The sequence below is a fragment of the Balaenoptera acutorostrata genome, chromosome 8 (assembly GCF_949987535.1).
Source record: "Balaenoptera acutorostrata chromosome 8, mBalAcu1.1, whole genome shotgun sequence".
Classification (NCBI taxonomy): Eukaryota; Metazoa; Chordata; class Mammalia; order Artiodactyla; family Balaenopteridae; genus Balaenoptera; species Balaenoptera acutorostrata.
In genome coordinates, this window is record NC_080071.1 from 110675560 (window position 1) to 110701860 (window position 26301).

Genomic DNA, 26301 nt, shown 5'->3' on the forward strand with positions numbered 1-26301 from the left:
AATGTCCCCAGCTTTTGCCAGTAGCTCAAGCTCCCCCACGTGGCTTTCCTCACACTTTTCCCTGATCAAGACTGAGGCCCATTCCCATCCAGTGTCCCACTCTCTCACAATGTTAGTATCCATATACTTGACACCAAGTAACCTATTTTCATTTTTCAAGTTAAAGGGAATGTTTCTAAGGAGGTTCCTGAAGGGGTAACTTAAATAATTGTTCCAAGTTCTTTGAAATTTAATTGCAGCAAAATGACTCACGAACGTATAAAAAATCGCCCAGCCTCCTCAATAGTTTAGGAAAATAAAAGGTAAAGCTATAGTGAGACACAAAGTTGCCTTATAAAATTAAGGGAAAATAATAGAGCAACATCTAATATTGGTGAAGGTATTATGAAATGGACACATTGCTAGAGAAAATATTAACTTTTATTATAAAAACTAATTTGGGAGAGCCCATTTAAGTTGAAAACTTGTATGCCCTTTGACCCACACTTTTGAAAACTTAATCTGTAGAAAATTAAACATGTCTTTAAATATATATGTGAAAAAAATTTCACTGTAGTATGGTTTATATTGGCAAAGCATTGAAGCCAATCTGAATATCTATTTATAGTAAAGAGTAAAAAACATTGCGTTAAATCCTAAAACTGATTTCGATAATCTGATAACTGGAGGGATATCCATAGGTGCTATTAATTGAGAAAAGTAAGTGGCAACAAAATGTGTATTATACCTTCCCTTTATTTTTTTTAATATCTTTATTGGAGTATAATTGCTTTACAATGTTGTGTTAGTTTCTGTTGTACAACAAAGTGAATCAACTATAAGTATACATATATCCCCATATCCCCTCCCTCTTAAACCTCCCTCCCACCCTCCCTATCCCACCCCTCTAGGTGGTCACAAAGCACCAAGCTGATCTCCCTGTGCTATGCAGCAGCTTCCCACTAACCATCCATTTTACATTTGGTAGTGTATACATGTAAGTGCTACTCTCTCACTTCGTCTCATCTTCCCCTTCCCACCCTGTGTCCTCAAGTCCATTCTCTATATCTGTGTCTTTATTCCTACCCTGCCACTAGGTTCATCAGTACCATTTTTTAGGTTCCATATATATGCGTTAGCATATGGTATTTGTTGTTCTCTTTCTGACTTACTTCACTCTCTATGACAATGTGATACACCATATTAACAAATGGAAGGATAAAAACCATATGATAATCTCAATAGATGCAGAAAAAGCTTTTGACAAAATTCAACACACATTTATGACAAAAACTTTTCAGAAAGTGGGCATAGAGGGAACCTACCTCAACATAATAAAGGCCCTATATGACAAACCCACAGCAAACATCGTTCTCAGTGGTGAGAAATTGAAACCATTTCCACTAAGATAAGGAACAAGACAAGAATACCCTCTCTCACCACTATTATTCAACATAGTTTTGGAAGTTAGCCCCAGCAATCAGAGAAGAAAAAGAAATAAAAGGAATCCAAATCAGAAAAGAAGTAAAACTGTCACTGTTTGCAGATGACATGATACTATACATAGAAAATCCTAAAGATGCTACCAGAAAACTACTAGAGCTAATCCATGAATTGGTAAAGTATCAGGATACAAAATTAATGCACAGAAATCTCTTGCATTCCTAGACACTATCAATGAAAAATCAGAAAGCAAAATCAAGGAAACATTCCCATTTACCATTGCAACAAAAAGAATAAAATACCTAGGAATAAACCTACCTAAGGAGGCAAAAGATCTGTATTCAGAAAACTATAAGACACTGATGAAAGAAATCAAAGACGATACAAACAGATGGAAAGATATACCATGTTCTTGGATTGGAAGAATCAACATTGTGAAAATGACTATATTACCCAAAGCAATCTACAGATTCAATGCAATCCTTATCAAATTACCAATGGCATTTTTCACAGAACTAGAACAAAAAATTTTACAATTTGTATGGAAACACAAAAGAGCCCGAATAGCCAAAGCAATCTTGAGATTGAGAATACCTTCCTTTTAAAAACACAACAACAAAAACAAACAAAAACAAAAACTTCTATGTGTGAATACATATTATATGTCAGGCTGTAAGCTTTTCTTTCTTTTCTTTTTAGGAGATAAAGAAGTGATAGGTGGGATTAATTGTACTTTTCTGTATGATTTCACTGGTTTTACTGATCATTTCACTGGGTTTGCTGATCATGTACAGCAAAATATTTAAACATATATTTAACATTAAAAAAAGAAAACATTGGAGGGGATTAGTTAAGATAAACAAGATCATCAGTACTTCACATATGTCATCAAGATAGTAGCTGTCTTTCCAAAGTTCTGTCTCATACCTACAGAGATTTGCTATTATACTTCACTTGACTAGAAAAGGTAAACTCAGATGGATTGCACTTTACTGAGCAAATTTATTCAAATTGCTGATACTTACAAACTAGAAAAAAAAAAAAAGCCCATGAGGAAATAATGTCTTGCATTGAAAAGAACATGAATTTGGGGTGGAAGCTGGTGGTTTGGCTCACTATAAGTGATGAAGGTTAAGAAGAGAATATAAATAGTACATAAAGAGATGAATATAGATTAACAATGTACTACTCCAGCTTATAATCTAGCATCACTGTGAGTCTATTCTTAGACAACAAAGTAATTGTTCTTCTCTTTTACTATTTACTTTTGCATTATTTTGCTACCAAATAATAATACGCATAAGAGCATTAAATGGTTTAACAAAGGCAGCTAATATTTATTGAGTGCCTACTATGTTCCGGTCACTGGTCTAAGTGCCAGGGATATATTAGTGAACAAATTTGACAGATTGTATCCCTGCAAATTCCACATTTGGGCTGTACTCAAAAAGTTCCATATAGCAGATTATAGTTTCTACACCTTACACTTGGTAAGAAGAGTCCATGTCTAGAATTAAAAGAACTTTAGCAAGCATCAAACTCATCATTTTCAATTACAAATGAAAGGCATGGAGCACTGGGTCCCAATTCTTAATGTGCCTAAGAATGTTCTAGGGAATATTATGACAATGCCAATTCCTGCATTCCAGCCTGAGGAATCTTTGGTAGCGCGCAGGAATCCACATTGTACAAAGCTGCATCTCTGCCAACTCCATTGCAAAGTATGCAGGCACCACACTTGCAGAAACAGGAGACTAGAGAATAACCAGAATGCATCACTAGAATGCTTGACTAGAAATTTCCCCGACCCCTGCCTACAGAGTGGCAGACAGAGAAGATATAGTAGAAATTATTCCCAACCCCACACAGTTTACTTGCCCAGAGGTTACTACCTTTCAATACTGTCAGTCTAGTTGTTCATCCCTCTGATTACATTTTTTTGGTCTAGAAGGGGGCATCTGACACAAATTTGATAAAGAAATTCACCTGGGAGCAGAGTGTTTTGTTGGAACCCCAGCTCTTATTTCAGCTCTTTTGCCAACCCAGCTTTTGTTCTGTTTTAGGCTCCAAAAGACATCTGGTGCTATGATACCAAAACCACCATTTCTCTCAGTTATTTCAGTTGACTTTCTGTCTCATGATCAAAGAGTCCTGACTAACCACCAAACAAAAGCCCCTGGCCTTGCTAAAGTTACCAATAATAAATAAGTAGCAGACATGGAAGTGACTCTAAATTCAGTGTTTTTCCCCCTTATTGACCCTTCCCACATATCTCAATTTGATGCCAAATAACCACATGTTCTATGGGTCTTTTAATGGTTCTCCACTAATCCTTCCCCTTTAGTGAATGTGGCTCATAAGTTACAAGGAACCAAAGTAAATTCTGTCTCAGTTCCTATGAAGGTACCCATGTGGTTTCCACTTAAAATCAGCCTAAATTTCTTTAGCAAGGTAGAAGATTAAGATTGTTCCCTAATTACACTGGGGAGTTGGTGGTCACCAGCCTGAATAGCTAGAAAAGTGTTAGTGCCCTGGTTTGGCCTCTCAGTTCATCTGATGGTTAAACACTGGGGGAGAAGAGGTCTGCTATTGTTCCTCAGGGAGTACTTTTATGTCAGGGTGAGTGTTTATTCTGCTTGTCGCATCAGGTTTAAATGTCTTTGCATGGCTGCCTTTCTCTACAGGAGAAAAGAAGCAGGATAAATGTCTGTCTCACTAAAGAAAAGTAATCTGCATTGTGCCACGTGTTTGGTTTGAGTGTCTTCAAAGCTGGCCAGCAAGCTTGTCTCATTTACCATCCCTGGAGAGAAAGTTTACAGGAAGAAACAAAACTAACCTGTTCTTAGGTTCTCCACAAGCAGCTCCCTTGGGGTAGTTTTGCAGAAGGTGTGTTGATGTATGATTTAACTTTTTTTTTTTTTAGGAAAAGGATAGCAATAGAATAAAGATTCAAAATATGAAACTTCAATGGATAGTCCATTATCCCAGGAAAGTTTGCACTCTTTTCTTAGAATGAGAAAAAATAGCTTCAAAAGTGTGATACCTTGGGATATTTTTCGTCACAAAGCTATTAAATAGGAAAAATACCATAAGGTGTTTTTAAAATATCAAACAACTTAGGTTCAGAGAAACACACCTCAGCATCTTAATGTCTGCCAGAGAGAAAATCTGGTTAGGAAACCTGGAATTGATCCGGTTTTGTTTGTATTCAGTGTTTCATTCTTTACTGTGAAATGAAGACAAGAATCATATCTACCACCTAAATTGTCTGAAGAGAGAATCGAAGATGTACGAAATGTGCACTGTAAATTACAAAAAGCTGAACAAATGCAAGGTTGTCTTTTTATTGGGGTGTAATTTACATGGAGTAAACCCACTCTTTCCAGTGTGCAGTTCTTTGAGTGTTGACACCATTATACTTTAATGTAACTGTAACGAAAATCAAGATCTAGAACAATTCCGTCATCCCCATAGATTTGTATTGAGTCTATCTTCTGTCACTTAGCCTGACACAGCTGAGATCGTCCTTGCTGTCACATCAGTAGTCTAATCCCTTTACTGCTGGGGAGCATTCCCTGTATGGAGTTATGACAGTTTGTTTACACATTTACCAGTTGAAGAACATTTGGATCTTTCTCCTTTTGGTGATTATGAATAAATCTACTATAAACTTAGATATAAAATGTATTGTGTGAGTATAATTTTTAATTTCTCTTGGGTAAATACTTGAGAGTGGAATTACTAGGTCATAGGGCAAGTGTGTATTTTACTTAATACAAACTCTTTTCCAAAGTGGCTGCATAATACTTCATTCCAATCATCAATACATGGGAGTTCTAGGTGCTTTGCATGCTCTCCAGCCCTTGTTATTGTTAGATTTGTTTGTTTTGTTTCATTTTGTTTTTAGGCCATTGTAATAGGTGTGTAGTGTTGGCTTGTTGTAATTTTAATTTCGATTTCCTTAATGAATAATGATGTTAAGCATATGTTCATGGCCTATTTGCCATCTAGCTATCTTTTTTGGTGAAATGTCTTTTCAAGTCTTTTGTCTGTATATCATCAAACTGTCTTTTTATATAATTTCATTTTAATGTTCACACTATTCCCATAGTAGTATGTTATTCTCCTATTACAGCTGACAGAACTGAATCTCAGGGTGACTTAAAAATATGTTCAAAGATGCACAGATATTAGGTGTCAGAGCTGGAGGGAAATGATTACAAAAATTTTGATTACAAAACTCCTAACAGCCACTGGTGCTGTAATAGTTCCACAGAAGCCGATGTGCTCCTCTAAGATTTAAAAGTCTATTAATTTTTAGCTGGCTTTAGTGAACTATGTGTGTGGAGAATTATCAGTGGAAAGTTTTGAATATGAGGTCAGTTTGTTTCTGTTTTTCAATTACCCTTCAGAACTAACTCCGTTTTTTTTGCACTGTCATATTTACTGAGAAGGTGCAAAAGAAGTTCACTGTTTTAATTTAGGAAACAAATTTCCTGGAAAATGCATGTGATTCATGGTGAAACACGAGGTAAATATAATCTTGGGTGACCTACCTCTTTGGCTTATTCATATCTCTTCACTCTTCAGTTAGTGTGGTGAATCAAAATTACTATGTTTCCTGATTATTCTTCCATGAGGTTAAATAAAGCTTTTTTATGACACATATTTATAAGTTAGTACAGACATTCCGTCTATAAGGAGGAGGGCCTGAACCTCAATCTTCCTGTCCAAAAAATAACAACTATAAGAACTATCTCAGGGCTTCCCTGGTGGCGCAGTGGTTGAGAGTCTGCCTGCTAATGCAGGGTACACGGGTTCGAGCCCTGGCCTGGGAAGATCCCACATGCCGCAGAGCGGCTGGGCCCGTGAGCCACAACTGCTGAGCCTGCGCGTCTGGAGCCTGTGCTCCGCAACGAGAGAGGCCGCGACGGTGAGAGGCCCGCGCATCGCGAGGAAGAGTGGCCCCCGCTTGCCACAACTGGAGAAAGCCCTCGCACAGAAACGAAGACCCAACACAGCCAAAAATCAATCAAACATACGCATCTGATTCAAGATCCTCATTAAAAAAAAAAAAAAAAAAAAATACAGAACCTACCATTAAAAATCCACTAAAAAAAAAAAAAAAAAGAACTATCTCACTGAGTGCTGTTAATTAAAGGTGAAGCACAGTGCATGCTTACTACAGAGAGTTAATAAATGGTAGTCACCTCAGAATAATATTACCTATTATGTGCCAGAGATTTCGTTAAATGAACTAAATAATTCGAGCAACACCACGAAATAAATATTATCTCAGTTTTACATGTGAAGAAACTGACATTTTGAGATGTTAAATGACTATTAAAAAAATCACCCAAACAGTAAATAAGGAAGATGCAATTCAAACCATTTGAATTCAAACCATGGAATTCAAACCATTCCAGGAAGATGGAATTCAGGTCTACTGATCCCCAAATCACACTCTTGACCCCTCTACTCAACTTACTGTTTTAATACGAAATATTTAGGATACTCTTGATAAAAACCTGATGCTGAACATTCCATTCATTAATAGCAATAAAATGTCCTTTATATGCGTCCATAAAATACTACTGAAATCTATAGTCCTTGGAATCAGAAATAAAACAAATAACTGCTAATAGCTATAATTATAAATAGAAAATTAAAAATAGAACATTTCTGTGTCAGTCAGGATTAGATCAGGGAAATTGAACTATTATGACTACTATAGAATAAGCATCTATGATAGGAACTAGACATAACACAGTTGAGAGAGGAGTTTGGGAACTAAGGCCACAAAGGGATCTGGAGGATTAGAGAAAAGTCCTTAACCAGCCCTCCTAAACACTGATGCAGGTGGAAAAGTCAGAGCTTGCAAGGAAGTCTGGTAAGCCAGGGGTGCCCACCTGCCAGGGTGTGGGCATGGAGGAGAGCTTATGGACAGGCCCGTAGAAGACTGTTGCCTCTTCCTCCAGTGGTGCTCTTGGGATTATTGTTGGTCAACAGAGCCAGAAGCCAGGAAGAAGAGCTGCCCATGAAGTGGGGTGAGCCAGGACAAGCTGGAACTCCCCAGCACCTTTGCAATCTCTCACTGAACTTAACCTTCAGAGAGTAATGTCTGCCACTTCACTTCCACTTTCCAAAATTCATGCAAATATATCTTTTGGCTGTCTCGAACCCAGAAGTGGAGAGTGGACAAATGAGACCCATCTTAGTCATGTCATCACTTTAAAAATGCATCAATTGTTCATATTTATTTTGCTCTGAAATTATGTAAAAGTCATTGGTCTCCAAACTCTCATGATGATCAGACCATCCTGAGGCAAACTTATAAAGAAAGTGAAGTTTGCTTTGAGATGTTTCTCCTGTCTTTAAAGGCTACTCCCATGCTGCTGGTGGAGCCATTTACTGGCCCTGCTGTCGTCAGTGCCTGCCCCCAGGATCACCATTACTTATTGAATGCGCATCATGCTGGATATCAAAAAGGAGACAACCAAGTAGGGAAGGGAAAGGAGAATTTTTTAGAGTTAATAATACCATGGAGAATAAGGACTGGTAAAAAAAAGAGTGAGGCTCAGTTCAGAGACCAAATGCAGAGCAAGATATGTCCTTCCTACTTCAAGGTCAACCGAGACACAAAAACTATACATAAAGGGGACTGTGTGAATAAGTTGGGTAGGAAGAAGGGTAATGAGACATATGTAGATTTTAGAAATACAGAGCAGAAAATGTCAGACATCTACAGTTCTCTCTGGGAATTTCATATGACATACTGAGGAGGAGAAAAAATGTGGTTGACATAAATAAACAAGTACTAGTTCATGGACCATTGACTGGGTAAGGGCAGCATTCTTGTTCATGCTCTAATGTGCTGAGCAGCAGATCTAGGCAGAAACGAGTTGGAAAGGCATATTGGCAACTCTGGGAGGCTGTTCTGAGTGTCTATCTTTCTTGTGGTTTTTGCACATAACCTTAATAGCTGTGTTTATTAAATCTGTACTGTGTATATCGTCTTTTTCTTACATTAATCCTAATCTTCCTCCAAAATATGGGGGGATTATTCCCCATTTTACAGAAGGGAAAATTCAGCCTCAAGATTCTTGCAAAATGTCACATAGCTAGTAAGAAGTAGAGCTTAGAAAACCAGGTTTTCTTTACCTGCAAAATTCATGTTCTTTCCATTATACCATTCTCCTTCTAAATAGAATGTGCTGGACACCTCCAACCTTGGGCATAGAGATCATAAATGCTGTTTCCAGAATCTTCAAATTATGCACAGCTGGTCGCTCACTGACTCTGGTCAAGGAAAGTTCAAAGAAGGAGTGGAGTTTGCTGGAGGCTTCAGCAGAAAACCAGAGAAGCAGCATGGAAGAGCCAAGTTCAGAACACTGTATTCTTTTACTCATGCTACAGAGATATGTCAAATTTGAAACCTGAGACAGCTGCAATAGCCACAGGAGGCAAGATAAACTGAAAGAAAAAGAAAGGGTTTTATTCCATTTAGAGGCAATAAAACCTTGCCTTTTGATAGAAAATGTCCTCTCTGAAGAACAGTGTCAAAGTACTGCTAAGTCAGATTACTTAAATCTTCAGAGTACTATGCTGTGTCCTGGAGCAAAAACCTTTGTTTATGTCTATATTTCTTAAAGGTAATTTCACCCTTTTTTTTTTCCTAAAGATGATTTCAAAGAAACATGATTTTATGCCTGTGAAGTTGACTGCATCTGTAATGAAGCCACTGTTGATATGACATATACAGTGTATGTGTGTGATAATGTGTATGTGTGTGATAATGTGCTATTCAAGAGGGACACAAGAAAAAAATACAGCATACACATAAACTCAAGAATAATTAGTTAAAGGATATCATGGGGAGACTTCTGGTCTGTTACAAGGTGATGTAGACTCATTTCTCCTGTTCCTTCTCACTAAATACAGCTATAAACCCTAGAAAATATTCACGAGGAGGCAACCAAGAACGCTTAAAGATGGAAAGTGAAAAGCAGACTGGATAGTGACCCAGGATTGGGGTAACAACATAGCAACAGAATGACTTACAGTTGCCACCGAACAGAAAAAGTAACCATGGCCCACAGTTTTCTGACTACGAACCTAGCAATAGAAGGTGGCCCAGGGAGGATTATTCCTCCTCTTGATCCAAAGGAATCCTGCTGACGGCCCCAATGAGGAGGGTCAATTGCAAACCGAGGGAAGCTCTCTCCTTTCCTGTAGGCCCTGAGACTCTGAGTGGCCTGGCAGCACGGGTGAAAGGAATCTTGCTCTAACAAGCGTCTGTCCAGGAAGTACTTTCTGTCCCTACCAGCCCTACATAGAGACTCCACATACCTGGACAGCACAGCAGGTAAGACCTTGTCACAAGGCCTGGCACTTTGTCCCTGCAGGATGGATACTTCCTTCCCCCCATCTAGAAGCACCCACCGACCTAGCCTGGATAAGCTGCTTCTACCTTTTCAGGTGACTGTCTGCTAAAATAAAAGGTTTAAATAGGACTCACCGTTTTCCAACATAATAGCGAAAATGCCCGGGACACTTTAAAAAAAAATCACTCTCCATACCCGAAAGCAGTGAAAATCACAACTTGAATAAGAAAAGTCAATGAACTAATGCCAACACTGAGATGAATCAGATTTTGGAATTATATGACAAGGATTGTTATTAGATTTTTTTAAACTTGGTAGCAAGATTCAAATTCTAGGCAGCTGTTCCACATCTGGGAATGTATAACCTAGAAATTATCATCGATACATAAGAATTTTGTATAGGAATTTGTTCAGTACAGTGTTACTCGAAAGTGTGAAAAACTAAAATTTCCTATCTTTAATAAAAAGGAGAAAAGATAAAATAAATTTTGAAATATAAGTAAATTATGAAATATAAGTAAAATATAGAATATTTATAAGGTATGTTTTTAAAGTATATTTTCTTTCATGAAAATTGTACCCAATGTAATGTTAAACAGAAAAAGCAGGATTTAAACAAAAAAACACTACATTTAGTATGGCCCTAATTAAGTTCAGTTGGATATAAGTACACAAAATTTCTGAAAGGAAAGGAACAACATTTTCATGACACATTTCTGGGCAGTAGAGTTTTGGATTATATGAGTGGTTTTCTTTATAATTTACCATATTTTTCAAATGTTATATAATAATCAAGGGCGACTTGAGATTTTATATTAAAAAATTATGGTTTAAATATGGAAACTAAACCTGCTGACATTTTGATCTTGGACTTCTAGCCTCCAAAACTTAAGAAAATTTCTGTAGTTTAAGCAAAGGATCTGGGGTATTTTGTTACGGAAGCCCTCACGAACCAATGTAGCATACAATCTTTAAGTGATGTTAATTTAAAAATTTTAAAAATTATATAAAAAACACTATTAAGTTGTGAGAATGCAAATCAAAAGCTAAAAAAAGTCAAATAATTATGGTTAATATTGTTACTATATAATTTTATATTTAGTATAGTATAATCTGGTATCATTTTTTAAGCAATTTGGGATTATGTATCAAGAATTTTAAAATACTAATAACCTTACATTTCTTGACATAAAACTTTTGGAAGTATTTCAAAGCCCAGAAAAAGATTTGGCTCTTTTTGGATTTGTAAACATTGGAAACATTCATAAACTAAGCTTGTTAAGTAAATAATGGTTAAAGATGTTTAAAGAAATAGTATGCAGCAATTAAAAATATTTTGACAAGGCAAATGATATTGGAAAATGCTCAAGGTAAAATTATAAATGAAAAGAGTAGAATAAAAATTACAATGGTGCACTGTCTCAATTACTGTTATTGGTTAAGTAATTAATCAATAACACTGTCATTGTTTTAAGTGTTTGTAATTGCGTACATATCTTACTCATTTTGCTCTGCTAAGTAAATACAGCCACTGCATCAGAAAAATTAGTTTGCTTCACTCCCAGAAATAAATATGAGGGAAAAGGCAGATATTTGATAACCATATTCCATGCTGTGATATTTTCTCACAGCAATTAAACTCATAATTAGCTTCTATTTCCTCTTGCCTTTATATCTCAGTCAACTGAAATTTGGAAATTTGAGATTGCAATTTCCTTCCTTCTAACTCTTAGAGCTTATTTGCTTCTGAAACAGTCTGTGATTATCAAAAGGGAAAATAATGGACTTTTCAATTTTTGAGGCTGCACAGTAGATGTAGCTTACTAGGCCATGAATATGTGCTAACTTTAATAGGAAATTTACTATTGAGAAAGCATGTTCTAGAGGGAAAGACAAGGGTATGGCTGAACAACCGTCTGCTAAGAAGATTAGGCTGTGATTCATGACTCCCATCAACCATCTCAACAGAAGCCCAGAGTAGAGAAGGGGTTATCCAGCAAAGAACTATGGAGCATTGTTTGTTTAATGATGTGGGTGCCCTTGTCATGCATAGAAGACAGGCATGGATGTTGAGAATATTATACCAGCAGAAACACTTCCAGCTAGGAATGAAAGAGACAAAAAGACTAAAATGTGGGAAGGCTGTAAGACCTTTGAGGTTCTATAGGCTAATGGAGCTAATTAAGCCATGAATATATGCTAACTTTAAGAAAAAGGAAGAATGACTCTGAGAAAATAGTGGCAGAAGCAGAGGGCAGAGGGGGAACGTCTATTGCCGCTATGGACCCGGAGAACAAAACACAAGCCACAGAAAATTATTCTCAGAGGTTTTCCTACTGGGACTTTTCCTGCCAAGTTTTGGGCTTACTAGGGACCTCTGGCCTCTTTATTCGTTCTAATTCCTCCTGACAGGAATGTCTATCCTATGCCTGTCTCGCCATTGTATTTTGGAAGTTGATGGCATGTTTTCTAGTTTCACAGGTCCATAGATGGAGAGAAATCTTGACCCAGGATGGCACATTTCCAGAATCTCACCCATACCTGATACAGATGATCTAGATGGTAAGCTTAGGAACCTTATGAGTTAATGATATTTAGATGAGATTTTTGATTTAGAATTGACGCTGGATTGGGTTGAAATTTGGGGATGTTAGGGTGAATGTATTTTGCACATGGGAAGTATGTAAATTTTAGTTGGCCAGAGGGCAGAATATAGTGGGTTGATATTATCCCCCCAAAATCCAAAGTGCCTGGATTCTCAGATCATGAGCTTATTTGATTCAGACTTCTAGCCTCCAAACTGTGAGACATTAAATTTCTGTCATTTAAACCACCCAGTTTGTGGTCCTTTGTTACAGCAGCCCTAGCAAATAAATACTGGAAGTTTACTGGTTCAAACAACAAGAAGTCTGGGTTTCAGCTACGGTTTTATCAGATCTCTGTCTTAATTCTCTCAGGTGTTCTCTCCTTTATGGGTCAACTTTTTGTTCTGGCCAGCTTATCTCACGGTAGCGAAATGGTTTCAGGAGTTCTAGGCACCCCATCAGACTCAATCCTGCGCACAGAAAGGGAGGGCATCTTTGTCCCAGCATTCTAAACAAAAGATGTGACTTTTATTTGGACCGGCTTAGGTCACTCCTACCTAACTGTGGTGGCTTAATAATTAGAAGTATTGAGTGGGCTAACTAAATCAGGAAGCACTTGTAGATTGAAAGTTAAGATCTAATTCCCTTAAAGCAAATGAGCTGCGTGGGGAACGGGCTTATCCTTGAAAAAACTAAGATACCATGGAAAAGCGAGAATGAGACAATGGAAGCCAAGTGAACAGAGAGAAAATATTTACATCTTTTGACTAGAGATACATATTTTAACACTGCCTTTGCAAGTTTTTATATCAGCTTTTATTTATTTTTCTTTCTTTATTTTTTTATTGGGGTATAGCTGTTTTACAATGTTGTGTCAGTTTCTATTGTACAGCGAAGTGGAGTTCCCTGTGCTATACAGCAGGTCCTCATTAGTTATCTATTTTATACATAGTAGTGTATATATATCAGCTTTTAACTTATCACCTTTATCCTTTGTAATTTCTGATTTACGTTTTTTTCAAAAAGAAAACACATGTTTCTTGAAGCTGTTAATTTTGTGTATGCTATTTATAATTTATTTTTGATACTATTGAGAATGAAATGGATTGTTATGATTTGTGGCATAATACTTACTAATGGCTTATGATTAATAAAGAGAAAAAACCTGATATGTAAAAATATATATGTACACAAGAAGAAGTGAATGAAAGTTAGTCTTGGTGAATTTTTTACTTTTTAAAAATATATATTTCTTTCTTAATATGAGTATTATTCAGTTTTTTATAATGACAAAAAATGGAATTTAGTTGAAACAGCATTTCAAGCTCATGTATATATTACTCATCACATTGCTATTTCTTTAAACACAATAGCATTTACATTTTTCATATGGTTACCTATATTTACAAGATGACACCCTATATTTTCCAAGAGATACCCTATTTTCTTATGTGGCTGCCAAAACTCATCTGTATTACCCTTAAAGGAGGAAAAAATAATAGTGGGTATTTAAAGACCTTGGTTACTAAATTGACTTATACAAATGAAAACATTTCAAAGGTCAATCTAATAGAATGCTATTCTGCATTTTTTTTTATTCCGTTGACTTAAGTTAATTTTGATGACTAACAATAGCTTCTGATTAGGAAGGCTGCCACCTAGTCTAAAGCACTCAGCACTCCCACTTTAACAAAATGTAATACTGCAAAAAAGAAACATTTGGTAAGCAGGTTAGAAAAAAAAATGTCAGGACATGATCTATAGTGAAATGTAATGAGAAAATATTGTATTACCGTGATGTGATCAAAAATTGAAATGAAAACCACAACGGTATTTATCTAGAATGATTACATTTTGAAGAGCGTCTGGTGCAGCTTGCAGATTGATAAGGTATGCAATTAACCAATATCCAATTTACTAGAGTAACAAGTCAGGCAATCAGATGAGACTGGGTCAAAAATATGCAATAGTTTCCTATTTATGGGTTTCAAATACATTTCAGAGATTAAACCAGAGATTAATTACTTGAAATTTAAAAAAAAACAACAACAAACAGTTTACATTCCTTTATGTATTATTTCTGTGTATGATTTATTTTTAATTTAGTCTGTATTTCTTTGACTTAATTCCCAGTTTCAAGCAGCAAAAAATTTTCTGTGGGATTTTGAATTTATTTCTTCCAGATATTCTGATTTAATTGACAGAAAGAAATATGTCAGAGGACTCAAACTTGAAGTATGCCTGTGTAAGAACTACTACAACATTTGCATGTCATATTTAGTTGTGCACTGCTTCAGAATAGAGAGCTGTTAAAGCAAAACAAAACAGTGACTGCCATAACTCAGCAACGATCAACATGTATGAAATAAGTTAATATCTTTGCAATAATTTTTAGTTTTTCTTGTGTACATCGGGTGTTTCAAGTATCACTTCTTTAACAGTGCTGTGTCTTATGTTAAAAAATATTGAGTTCCTATCGGGTGCCATTTATTATCCTGAATACTGAGAATGCAAAAATGAGTAAGTCTTCATTATTGCTCTCGAGACAAATCCAGAGCAGTGGGAAAGACAGGTGGGAAATATAAAATTTCAGAAGGATATCTTTATATCTTAATGATAAAAGGAGCCTTGGGCAGCAAACAGCGGGTAGGTATCTATTCTTGAAGGACATGAGCTGTAAGATGTGTTGGGGGCGGGGGGTGGGGGAGGGAAGGAAGTCGGAGTTAACAAGATCAAGAAAGAGGAAGGGGACAGGGGAGTTGATGGGGTCCCACAGGGAGGAAACAGAATGAAGGAAGTCATATATGGAATTAACACTGTACTATTAATTTTCAAAAGGTAATTTTATTGAAGGCTTTCCTTGAGGCAAATGTTAAGTTCTTTAGATACATCATTTTAAAACAATCCTGAGAAGCAGAAACAATTTCCCTCTGTATTATGTGTGAAAAATAAAAGCAGCTCAGTATTTGGTAAAAGGTTAAGTGTGAGGCATACAGTGCTACGAACGTGAAGCTAGAGATAGACAGGGAACAGGATCTCATCTTTTGAGTTAAGAAATTTAACTTTTTCTCCATGGATGATAAAATATTTGTGCAGAGTTTTCAGCAGAGAATTGGGGTATTTACTGAACATTTGAGGTAGGTTACTCTGGCCACTTTGTGGAGGGCGGTTTCAGGGGGCACAAGTGAAGGTAGAGACACATGCTTGGAAATTAAACTGTAAAACAAGGGATTCTCAGAATAAGCACCTGGAACAGAGTGGGAACAGGGCATGGAGGAGTGATCTTTACTTCTATTGATGGTTTGAGGATGACCTGCTTCTTCCATAACGCCAACATTTTCACTTAGGTGAAATTCATCATAGAGAATTCCCTTAAAGAGAAAACTGAAACATTAAAAAAAAAAAAAAAAAAACCTGGCTGTTTTGTGTGGAGGCAAATAGTAACCATTTCTAAAAGTGACATTTCCCTCTTCAACTTCCTGAAAAATCAAATAATGAAATCTAAATGGCCTACAAGGCTTCCTGCACTAGTGACATGAAGAAAATGTTAGACATTTAGATTTTTAACATCTATAGCCACGATTCCTGGGTGTTTAAAAGTATTGTCTTTATTGTTAAATCTGGGTGTCTCAGTTCAAGAAAGAACTGAGAGAATAATAGGGAACCCTAAAATCTCCACAGCAAAATAAATTTTTCCTAATTGTGCTATTTTAATAAATGGGCCCCTTTCATTGAAGCGATTGAGATGTCTGTCATCAATGCATGTGTGAGAGTAAGACAGACAGGAGGGCACAAATTTGGGCAACAGATAGCTGGAAAACTCAAGCATGTACCACAGGCTAAGCAAACAAAAAGGCAAAATTACCAAGTGGTATCAGAAGCTCTTGATGTGGGATCAGTAAAATGTGGGTATGACTTCCACCTCTGGCAAGTCTCAGTAAATCACTTCCTTGCTGGTCCTAACCCAATTTCTTCATTGACATACAAGCATACCTAAGAGATATTGTGGGTTTGGTTCCAGACCATTGCAATAAAGTGAATATTGCAATAAAGCAAATCACAATTTTTTTTTGGTTTGCCAGAGCATATAAAAGTTATGTTTACACTATACTATAATCTATTGCATGCAATAGCATTATGTCTAAAAAACAATGTACATACTTCAATGTCTGTTTTTGTGCCAGTACCATACCGTTTTGATTACTGTAGCTTTGTAATATAGTCTGAAGTCAGGGACCCTGATTCCTCTAGCTCCATTCTGCTTTCTTAAGATTATTTTCATTATTAAGCATCTTTTGTTTTTCCATACAAAATTTTTAAAATTTTTTGTTCTAGTTCTGTGAAAAATACCATTGGTAATTTGATAGGGATTGCATTGAATCTGCAGATTGCCTTGAGTAATATGGTCATTTTGACAATACTGATTTTTCCAATTCAAGAACACAGTATATCTTTCCATCTATTTGTGTCATCTTCAGTTTCTTTCATGTGATGGTAAGTGGGATTGTTTCCTTAATTTCTCTTTCTGATATTTTGTTGTTAGTGACTTGATAATTTCTAAAGTTTTTGTATGGTTTTGACTAAAATAGGAGAGCTTCAGTTTTCAGTGGATAACTGGGCACAAACATTGAAAGACAGAAGTCAGGAGACAACATAAAGATGTAAAGACTGTTTAAAATGCAGACAGCAGTATAACTTGCCAGTGCTCTATAAATGAAACAACAAAGCTTGGATGACAGATCATCTGTTTACAACATGGTTTACTGAATATTTTAAGCCCATTGTTGAGACCTACTATTCAGAAAGAAAAAAAAAAAAGATTTCTTTCAAAATATTACTGCTTATTGACAATGTAACATACCTGGTCATCCAAGAACCCTGTTGGAGATGTACAATTAGATTAATGTTGTTTCCATGTCTGCTAAGACAACATCCATTCAGTAGCCCATAGATCAAGGAGTAATTTTGACTTTCAAATCTCATTATTTAAGAAGTACATTTCCTAAGGCGATAGTTTCCAAAGATAGTGATTCCTGTGATGGATCTGGGCAAAGCCAATTGAAAACCTTCTGGTAAGGATTCACCAATCTAGATGCCACTAAAAATATTTTTGATTCATGGAAAGAGGTCAAAATATCAATATTAACAGGAGTTTGGAAGAAGTTGATTCAAACTCTGGTGAATGACTTTGAAGGCTTCAAAACTTCAGTGGAGTAACAAGTGGTGGAGATAGCAAGAAACTAGAATTAGAAGTGGAAGGGGAAGGGTAAGCTGGGACAAAGTGAGAGAGTGACATGGACTTATATGTACTACCAAATGTAAAATAGATAGCTAGTGGGAAGCAGCCACATAGCACAGGAAGATCAGCTTGGTGCTTTGTGTCCACCTAGATGGGTGGGATAGGGAGGGTGGGAGGGAGACTCAAAGGGAGGAGATATGGGGATATATGTATACATATAGCTGATTCACTTTGTTGTAAAGCAGAAACTAACACACCATTGTAAAGCAATTATACTCCAATAAAGATGTTAAAAAAAAAAAAAGAAGTGGAGCCTGAAGATGTGACTGAATTGCTGCAACCCCATAATAAAACTTTAATGTATGTGGATTTGCTTCTTATGGATGAGCAAAGAAAGTGATTTCTTGAGATGGAATCTACTCCTGGTGAAAATACTATGAAAATTGTAACATGACAATTGTAACATGTAACAGAATACTATGAAAATACTATGAAAATGACAACAAAAATTTAGAATATTATACAAACTTAGTTGACAAAGTAGCAGCCAGGTTTGACAGGACGGACTTCAATTTTGAAAGAAGTTCTAGTGTGAGAAAAATGCCATCAAACAGCATTGCCTGCTACAGAGAAATCGTTTGTGAAAGGAAGAGGCAATTAATGGGGCGAACTTCATTCTTGTCTTAAGAAATTCCCACAGCTTCCCCAGCCTTCAGCAACCACCATTCTTTTCAGCCAGCAGTCATCTACATGAAGGCAAGATCCTCCACCAGCAAAAAGATTATGACCTACTGAAGGCTCAGATGATGGTTTTCATTTTTAAGCAATAAAGAATTTTTAATTGAAATATGTACCTTATTTTTTTAGATATAATGCTACTACTGCACACCTAGTAGACTACAGAATAATGTAAACACAAAACACAGGTTTTATACCCACTGGGAAGACAAAAAATTTGTATGACTTGCTTTATCGTGATATTTGCTTTATTGTGGTGGCTTGGAATCAAACTCACAATGCCTCTGAGGTATGCCTGTAAGACTTCTTTTAACCTAGTTATTGAGACAAATTATGCACACTCTTATTTTTGGTAAGTATTATATAATCTAATGTTTTGTTTGTTCTTAGATATTATTAAAATTATATGAATGTCTATACACCCATGTTCATAGCAGTGTTATTCACAATAGCTAAAATGTGGAAACAACCCAAATATCCATTGATGGATGAATGGATAAGGAAAGTGTGGTATATACATATAATGGAATATTATCCAGACTTAAAAAGTAAGAAAATTCTGACATATGCTATGACATGGATGAACCTTGAGGTCATGATGCTAAATGATATGTCGGTCATATAAAAGACACATACAGTATGACTCTACTTATATAAGGTATTTAGAGTAGTCAAAATCATAGAGACTAAATGTAATGATGGTTGCCAGAGGGTGGGGTAAAATGAGCAAATGGGGAGTTCTTGTTTACTGTGTATAGAGTTTTAGTTATAGAAGATGAAAAGTTGTGGAGATGGATGGTGGTGATGGTAGGACATCATCATGAATGTATTTTAATGCTACTGAACTGTCCACTTAAAAATGGTTACAGTGGTAAATTTTATGTTATGTGTATTTTACTAGGATAAAAATATTGGGAGAAAACAGAAACAAACAAGCAAACATAAGGATAATTTATCTATATGTAATTCCATTTAGTAGGTCCTTCAAAAGATGTCTTTCATGCTAGATGAAGGATCACATCTACATGTTAAATTCTCCTCTGTGGAACAATTTAGCCAATACACCAAACTGAAACACATTGCAGGACCCTCATCTACCTGTCTATTTTACACGGCATTGGGACTACTTTATTTTTCTTATTCATGGTACAGCCACTAACCTCTCTAGAATTATTTGCATAAGTAACACTCCTTCCCCCCACCTCAGAATTTATTATTCTCTATTACTCTGAGAGAAATAAGGACATGCACATTTTTGCTGTTTATAAAAAACATATACTTAATAGAAAAAACAGTTAATGCGTATACAGTAATACTCTCCTACTTTTGTACTGCAATTAATACACGTTATGTTAATTTCTCACTTTCTTTTTTAAATTAATTAATTCATTAATTTACTTATTTATTTATGTCTGCATTGGGTCTTCATTGCTGTGAGTGGGTTTTCTTTTTTTTAGTTGCGGCGAGCAGGAGCTACTCTTTGGTGCAGTGCGCGGGGTTCTCATTGCGATGGCTTCTCTTGTTGCAGAGCACGGGCTCTTAGGAGTGTGGGCTCAGTAGTTGTGGCTCGCAGACTTTAGAGTGCAGGCTCAGTAGTTGTGGCGCATGGGCTTAGTTTCTCCACGGCATGTAGGATCTTCTCTGAGCAGGGCTCAAACCCATGTCCCCTGCATTGGTATAGACGGATTCTCAACCACTGTGCCACCAGGGAAGTCCTCTCGGTTTCATATGTTACTATGAAATCATGGCCTTTCAAGAACTGGATTTGTTTCCGTTAATTCTGAGAGTTTTTTCCTGTCATCATTAATTTAAAATTGTCACAGTCAGCCATTATAAGCCCCTTTAATATGGTTCCTTTTGTCTTTTTAATATTAGCCATCTCTCACCAGGCATCCTTGAAAGAATCCTTCCTTCTGGCGATAATAGTATATTCAAAGTCCAAATTAAGTTTTTCCTGCCCCAAAATATGGAATCAATCATGTTCCAAAGGGCGTAGCTATTTTTTATGAGAGAACACATCAAAAAACAAAATAATCGGGAAATGTGTGCTGGTGTTAAGGAAGTTTGCTGAATTTTTATTGGACTTCTGTCACTGAGAACATGAGAAAAGATATTCTTTTTATTTATTTTCATTGTTATTTCCAATTTAACATATTGCATATCTAAGTTGTTGTCAGATGGAATTTTATTAACCACTAATATTTTCCATGACACTGATTTTGAGACTGAGATTCTTCTTTATCTGGCTTTGTCTTGCTTACTGGGTAAATATACTCCAAAGCCAAGAATCATTAATCATAACCAAAAGAAAGCTAAACATTTGCTTACAGAACCTTGCCTCTGTGAAGGAGACAGGGGCAACGTTAGGGTAATATAACTGAATTAGGGTGACATGAACCCAATAGTAGTGACAGCATTGAATAAGGGAGGGGGTTCCAACTCCAAAGATAGAGAGATAGAGAGATAGAGAGATAGATAGATGATAGATAGATAGATAGATAGGTAGATGAGAGATCACACATTATTTGCTCTCTTCTTAGCATAATTAGATGTGATTAACATTCAAATTAGTAGACTAAGTAAAACAAATTGCCCTCCTCAATGTAGGTGGGCCTCTTCCAAACCGTTGAAAGCCTGACTAGAATAAAAAGGCTGAGTAAGAAAGAATTTGCTTTCTCTGGCTGACTGATTGCAGGATAATGTATTGGTCTTCTGTCTTCAAACTCAGACTAGAACCTATACCATCAGCTCTTCTGGGTCTCCAGCTTGCCAACTGCAGATCTTGGGACTTCTCAGCCTTCATAATCACATGATCCAATTCCTTATAATATGTATACAAATAAATGCTAAATATATAATAAATAAATAAATTGATATATATCCTACAATAGGAACATATATAGTAAGATAATATATAATACTTATACAATTATAATATATATCTCATTGGTACTGGTTCTCTGAAAAACACCGACTAATATAAATTACAATACTTATTATGTAAAATTGAAAAATTAGGAAAAATGAGTATTTACTTAATAATATGAAATAAATACCAGAAGGAAAAGCTTAGTTCAAAGACAGAGAAGGGAAAATAGGAGTAGGAAATGAAAGAGTCAGGGGACTACATTTTTCAATATAAATCTTGAAAAATTATTTGGTATTTTATACTGTTTACAAATCTTTCTATAAAAATAAAACAAATAAAACTACTACTGACCCAAGATAAAAGATATTATAAAAATTGAGGTAAACCATACTTTAAGACTGTATGACCTTAGGAAAAGGGAGGGGAATATGGAATTTTTTTTAGAACTCACAATAAAAGATATTTTCTTTGAAATAAGAGAATAAAACATTTTTAAAAATAAGCTAAAATTAAAAGCACTGACAACAACAACAATAAAATAAACAAACAAAACACATTTTTGCTTGGTCTTCATGACCAAGAGTCTGAATTAATTGGCAATTAACATGGTTTTAAAGGTCATTGACTTTAATTTGAAGCCAGTTTTTGGAACCACAAAACATGGAATCAATCATGTTCCAAAGGGGGTAGATAAATTTAGCACAAGCAGAAATTTCATTACACATGAAAGATGCTCAACATCACTAAGTATCAGAGAAATGCAAATCAAAACTACAATGAGGTATCACCTCATACAGGTCAGAATGGCCATCATCAAAAAATCTACAAACAGTAAATGCTGTAGAGGGTGTGAAGAAAAGGGAACCCTCATGCATTGTTGGTGGGCATGTAAATTGATATTGTGGAGAACAGTATGGAGATTCCTTAAAAAACTAAAAATAAAACTACCATATGACCCAGCGATCCCACTACTGGGCATATACCCAGAGAAAACCATAATTCAAAAAGACACATGCACCCCAGTGTTCATTGCAGCACTATTTATGATAGCCAGGACATGGAAGCAACCTAAATGTCCATCAACAGAGGAATAGGTAAAGAAGATGTGGTACATATACACAATGGGATATTACTCAGCCATAAAAAGGAATGAAATTGGGTCATTTGTAGAGACATGGATGGACCTAGAGACTGTCATACAGAGTGAGGTAAGTCAGAAAGAGAAAAACAAATATCATACATTAAGATATATATGTGGAATCTGAAAAAATTGGTATAGATTATCTTATTTACAAAGCAGAAATAGAGACACAGATGTAGAGAACAAATGTATGTATACCAAGGGGGAAAGTGTTGGGATGGGATGGATTGGGAGAGATTGGGATTGACATATATACACTATTGATACTACGTATAAAATAGATAACTAATGAGAACCTACTGTGTAGCACAGGGAACTCTACTCAATGCTCTATGGTGACCTAAATGAGAAAGAAATGAAAAAAAGAGTGGATATATGTATACGTATAGCTGATTCACTTGGCTGTACACTATGAACTAACACAATATTGTAAAGCAACTATACTCCAATATAAAATGTATTTCTATAAAAACAACAATTAAAAATTGAAATTAGAAAAAAAAAAGATTTACCTATTATTCCATGTGCTTTCTGTCTAAAAATCACCTGTTGGTTAGGCACTTGTGTGCAGAAAACAATTCTGATTAACTTAGAAAAGGAGCGCAAAGTTACTGGAAGAATTTGGTAGGGCACAAATAAAGGAAAGCAGTGTAATCAGGCAATACAGAGGACAGGACACAAGGCATCTTCTGGGACCAAGGCAGCCGAACTGATCGGACTTTTCAGGCCACTATTATTGGGATAAATGAGCTCCAAACATTTTGTTATTCTCATCATGCTGCTCAAGATTCAAATTCCCAGCAGGAAGCGTCTGATTGGCCTAGTGAGTCACATTCCTTTTAATTAGAAAAGGGTAGAAGCAAGAGAGCATGAGAAATAAAGCATAGTTTTCCAAAGGGAACTCACCATTTCATTGTCAATGAAGAGGAGATACATGATGAACAGTCAAAAGCAATAGATATCAAATCAAAATTCCATTTCCTTGTATTCATCCCCATATTACTATGAGCAATAATGCTTTAAAAATATCCAATATTTAGAGGACGCGTCGTCGCCCCTGTGTGCCCAGTTCTGTTTGTTTCTCCGCGATGTCTCCGAGGTTCTCGCCTCGCCTCCCTTTGTGCTCCGGAGGCCCAGAGGTATCTGCGGCCACCATCGTGCTGCTCGCGTCTCTGCATGGAAAGATCAGGACAAAAAATAATATCCAAAGATATTTTGGCACTAACAGCGTGATCTACAGCAAGAAAGATGGGCAGTCTGTTCCAACCCGTGAGATTTCCAAGGAGACAGAGAGCCAACACAGTGTAAAGGAGAATACGTAAAAAGACTTGGTAAATATTCTTAAGGGAATGAAAGTTGAATTAAGCACAGTAAATGTACAAGCAACAAAGCCACCCAAAAGAAGACAACTTAAAAGTCTGGAGGCTTCAATTGGCAGACTTCAGAAAGCTCTAGAAGATGCCCCCCAAAAGAGAAGTGAGTCCCGGAGCCCGGAGTTGGTGGCAGCTGCATCCGCGATTGCAGACTCTCTCCCTTTTGACAAGCAGATGACCAAGTCGGAGCTGCTCAAGCAGCTCCAGCAGCGCGAGGAAGACTCGAGGGCACAGAAGGATGGAGAGAGACCTAAAATTAGTTTCACTAACATCATATCAGATATGAAAGTTGCCAGATCTGCCACAGCGAGAGTTAGCCCAAGACCTGTGCATCAGATTCAGTTTGATGAAGGGACTGATGATTTTGTTGGCCAAGAGAAGGCTGCTGATCTGAGAAAAAGTTTTAGGAAAAATATATTCAAGGGGAAGAGGCTTAATATTTTTGAGCTTAAGGCAGTTACTGAAGAGGCACCTGAAACAGAGGCAGCACCTTCCCTTTGGGATGTAGAATTTTCTAAGCAGTTAGCGGCAGTCAATGAACAACCCTTTCAGAATGGTTTTGAAGAGATGATACAGTCGACAAAAGAGGGGAAATTGTGGGAGTTCCCAACTAACAACGAAGCAGGTTTTGATGATGATGGTTCAGAATTTCATGAACATATATTTCTGGATAAATACCTGGAGGATTTTCCAAAACAAGGACCAATTCGCCACTTCATGGAGTTGATGACCTGTGGCCTTTCCAAAAACCCATATCTGAGTGTTAAACAGAAGGTTGAACATATAGAGTGGTTTAGAAATTATTTTAATGAAAAACGGGACATTCTAAAAGAAAGCGGCATACAGTTGAATTGAAGACCATGGAAATTTTTATTTCAAGCTGTTGGAGATTCATATTATAATTTAAAAATTTTACTAGAAAAAAAAATCCAGTATTTAAAAGTTCAAGCTTAAATATCATCAGACAACAGCTACATCCATTAACAAACTATTGCACAATTCCTTTAATGAAATGTCCACTGAATTGCACTACAGATATAATTCTATTAATAAATATAACTTCACAAACATGCTCTAGTTGCCCATCAGTTCTGTAGAAAAGAATGTGTAACTCTACTGTGCTTGGAACCTTCAGCATCTCTTTTATTTTCAATAGTATTATGTTACCTTTTAAAATACAATTCAGTGGAAATTTAAGTTGCCAATCAGACTCTGCTCTTCCAGAAGAGTTGATAAAGCATAAAAGAAACTTATGCTTGCTAAGGAGAGGTCTAGAGCTCTCTTTCCCTAGTGCTTACTACTGGTAATAGAAGTTCTTTTGGAAACACATTATTTCAAAATTGTGTAGCTTGTTTCCTCTACACTTCCTTCAAAATACTCTTCTAGCACTGCTGAGTATACTTTTTAATTTTTTCTTTTTTTTTTTTTTTTTTTACTTATAAGACACCTGAGACTATTTTGAAATAATTGGATACAAAAGTTGACTGTATGGGGACTTCCCTGGTGGTCCAGTGGTGAAGACTCCATGTTTCCACTGCAGGAGCCGCAGGTTCTATCCCTGGTCTGGGAACTAAGATCCACATGCCCTGTCATGTGACCAAAGAAAAAAAAAGTTGACTGTATGAACATATCTATTCCCAGAGCATCTTCTACAGTTTTCTATCTATAAATGCTATGGTTTTTCATTAGATGATTGTAGGATTTAAGTACATTTACAAGCAATATTTAATATAAAATATATTAGAACATTTAGAGTGATATTTATTAAGAGAAAAGTAGATTATAGTTGTCTCCCAGAAAGACAAAGAGCTTGAATTAATCTTCGAAAAAAAACATAGATCTCAGATCAAATGAGAAGTTTTCTTTTAAGAAATAAGGTTAAAATGGCTTTTCTAACAGCACAGTGTTCATGTGATAGATGAATGTATCATTTACTAAAAAAAAAAAGACATTAAAAAAGGGCTTATCCCAAAAGATTTATTTCTTTGATCTGGCTAATCAAATGAAGAAAAGGAGTTTGTATATGTAAACTGCAGACAAGAAACTTCTCAAAGGGCTGACTCAAACATCTAGTTTGACCATCATCATAAACCTTCAAAGTAAGTAGAGATATAATAACATTTGATAAATGAGAAATGAAGGCTAAGAGGACCTCTGCTTTTATACTAGTTAGTTTGGAATTATCTACCTACTGAGGATGATCAGAAATGCTTGATAAAATGTAAAAAATATCCTGAAAGCTTACAAGATTGTGAAACATTCTTAGAATAAGATCCAAGAGGAAATGGAAATTCAGAGAAATAAAACTGAGAAGCATTTTTTCTAGGGGATTTTTTTAACTGAGTAAAGGAAAGTAAATGCCTGAGAAGTGTATCAGAGGTATCAACAGCCTTGTAGGGCTTGGAAGAAAAAATGTACATTGGGTTCTTAAAAGTTACATCCCCAAATTATGGTTTAATTGGAAGTAGTTCAGACTTAGTGGCTGTAAAGCAATTTCAAATCATTTCAAAACCCGGAGTTGAATGAATTGATTTAGATTGCCGTTGTCTC

General features: G+C 36.1%; 1 pseudogene; it reads left to right on the plus strand.

Moving 5' to 3' along the window:
- The first annotated feature begins 23466 nt into the window (after positions 1 to 23466).
- Positions 23467 to 24606, plus strand: LOC103012849 (28S ribosomal protein S31, mitochondrial-like; annotated as a pseudogene).
- Positions 24607 to 26301: the final 1695 nt, after the last annotated feature.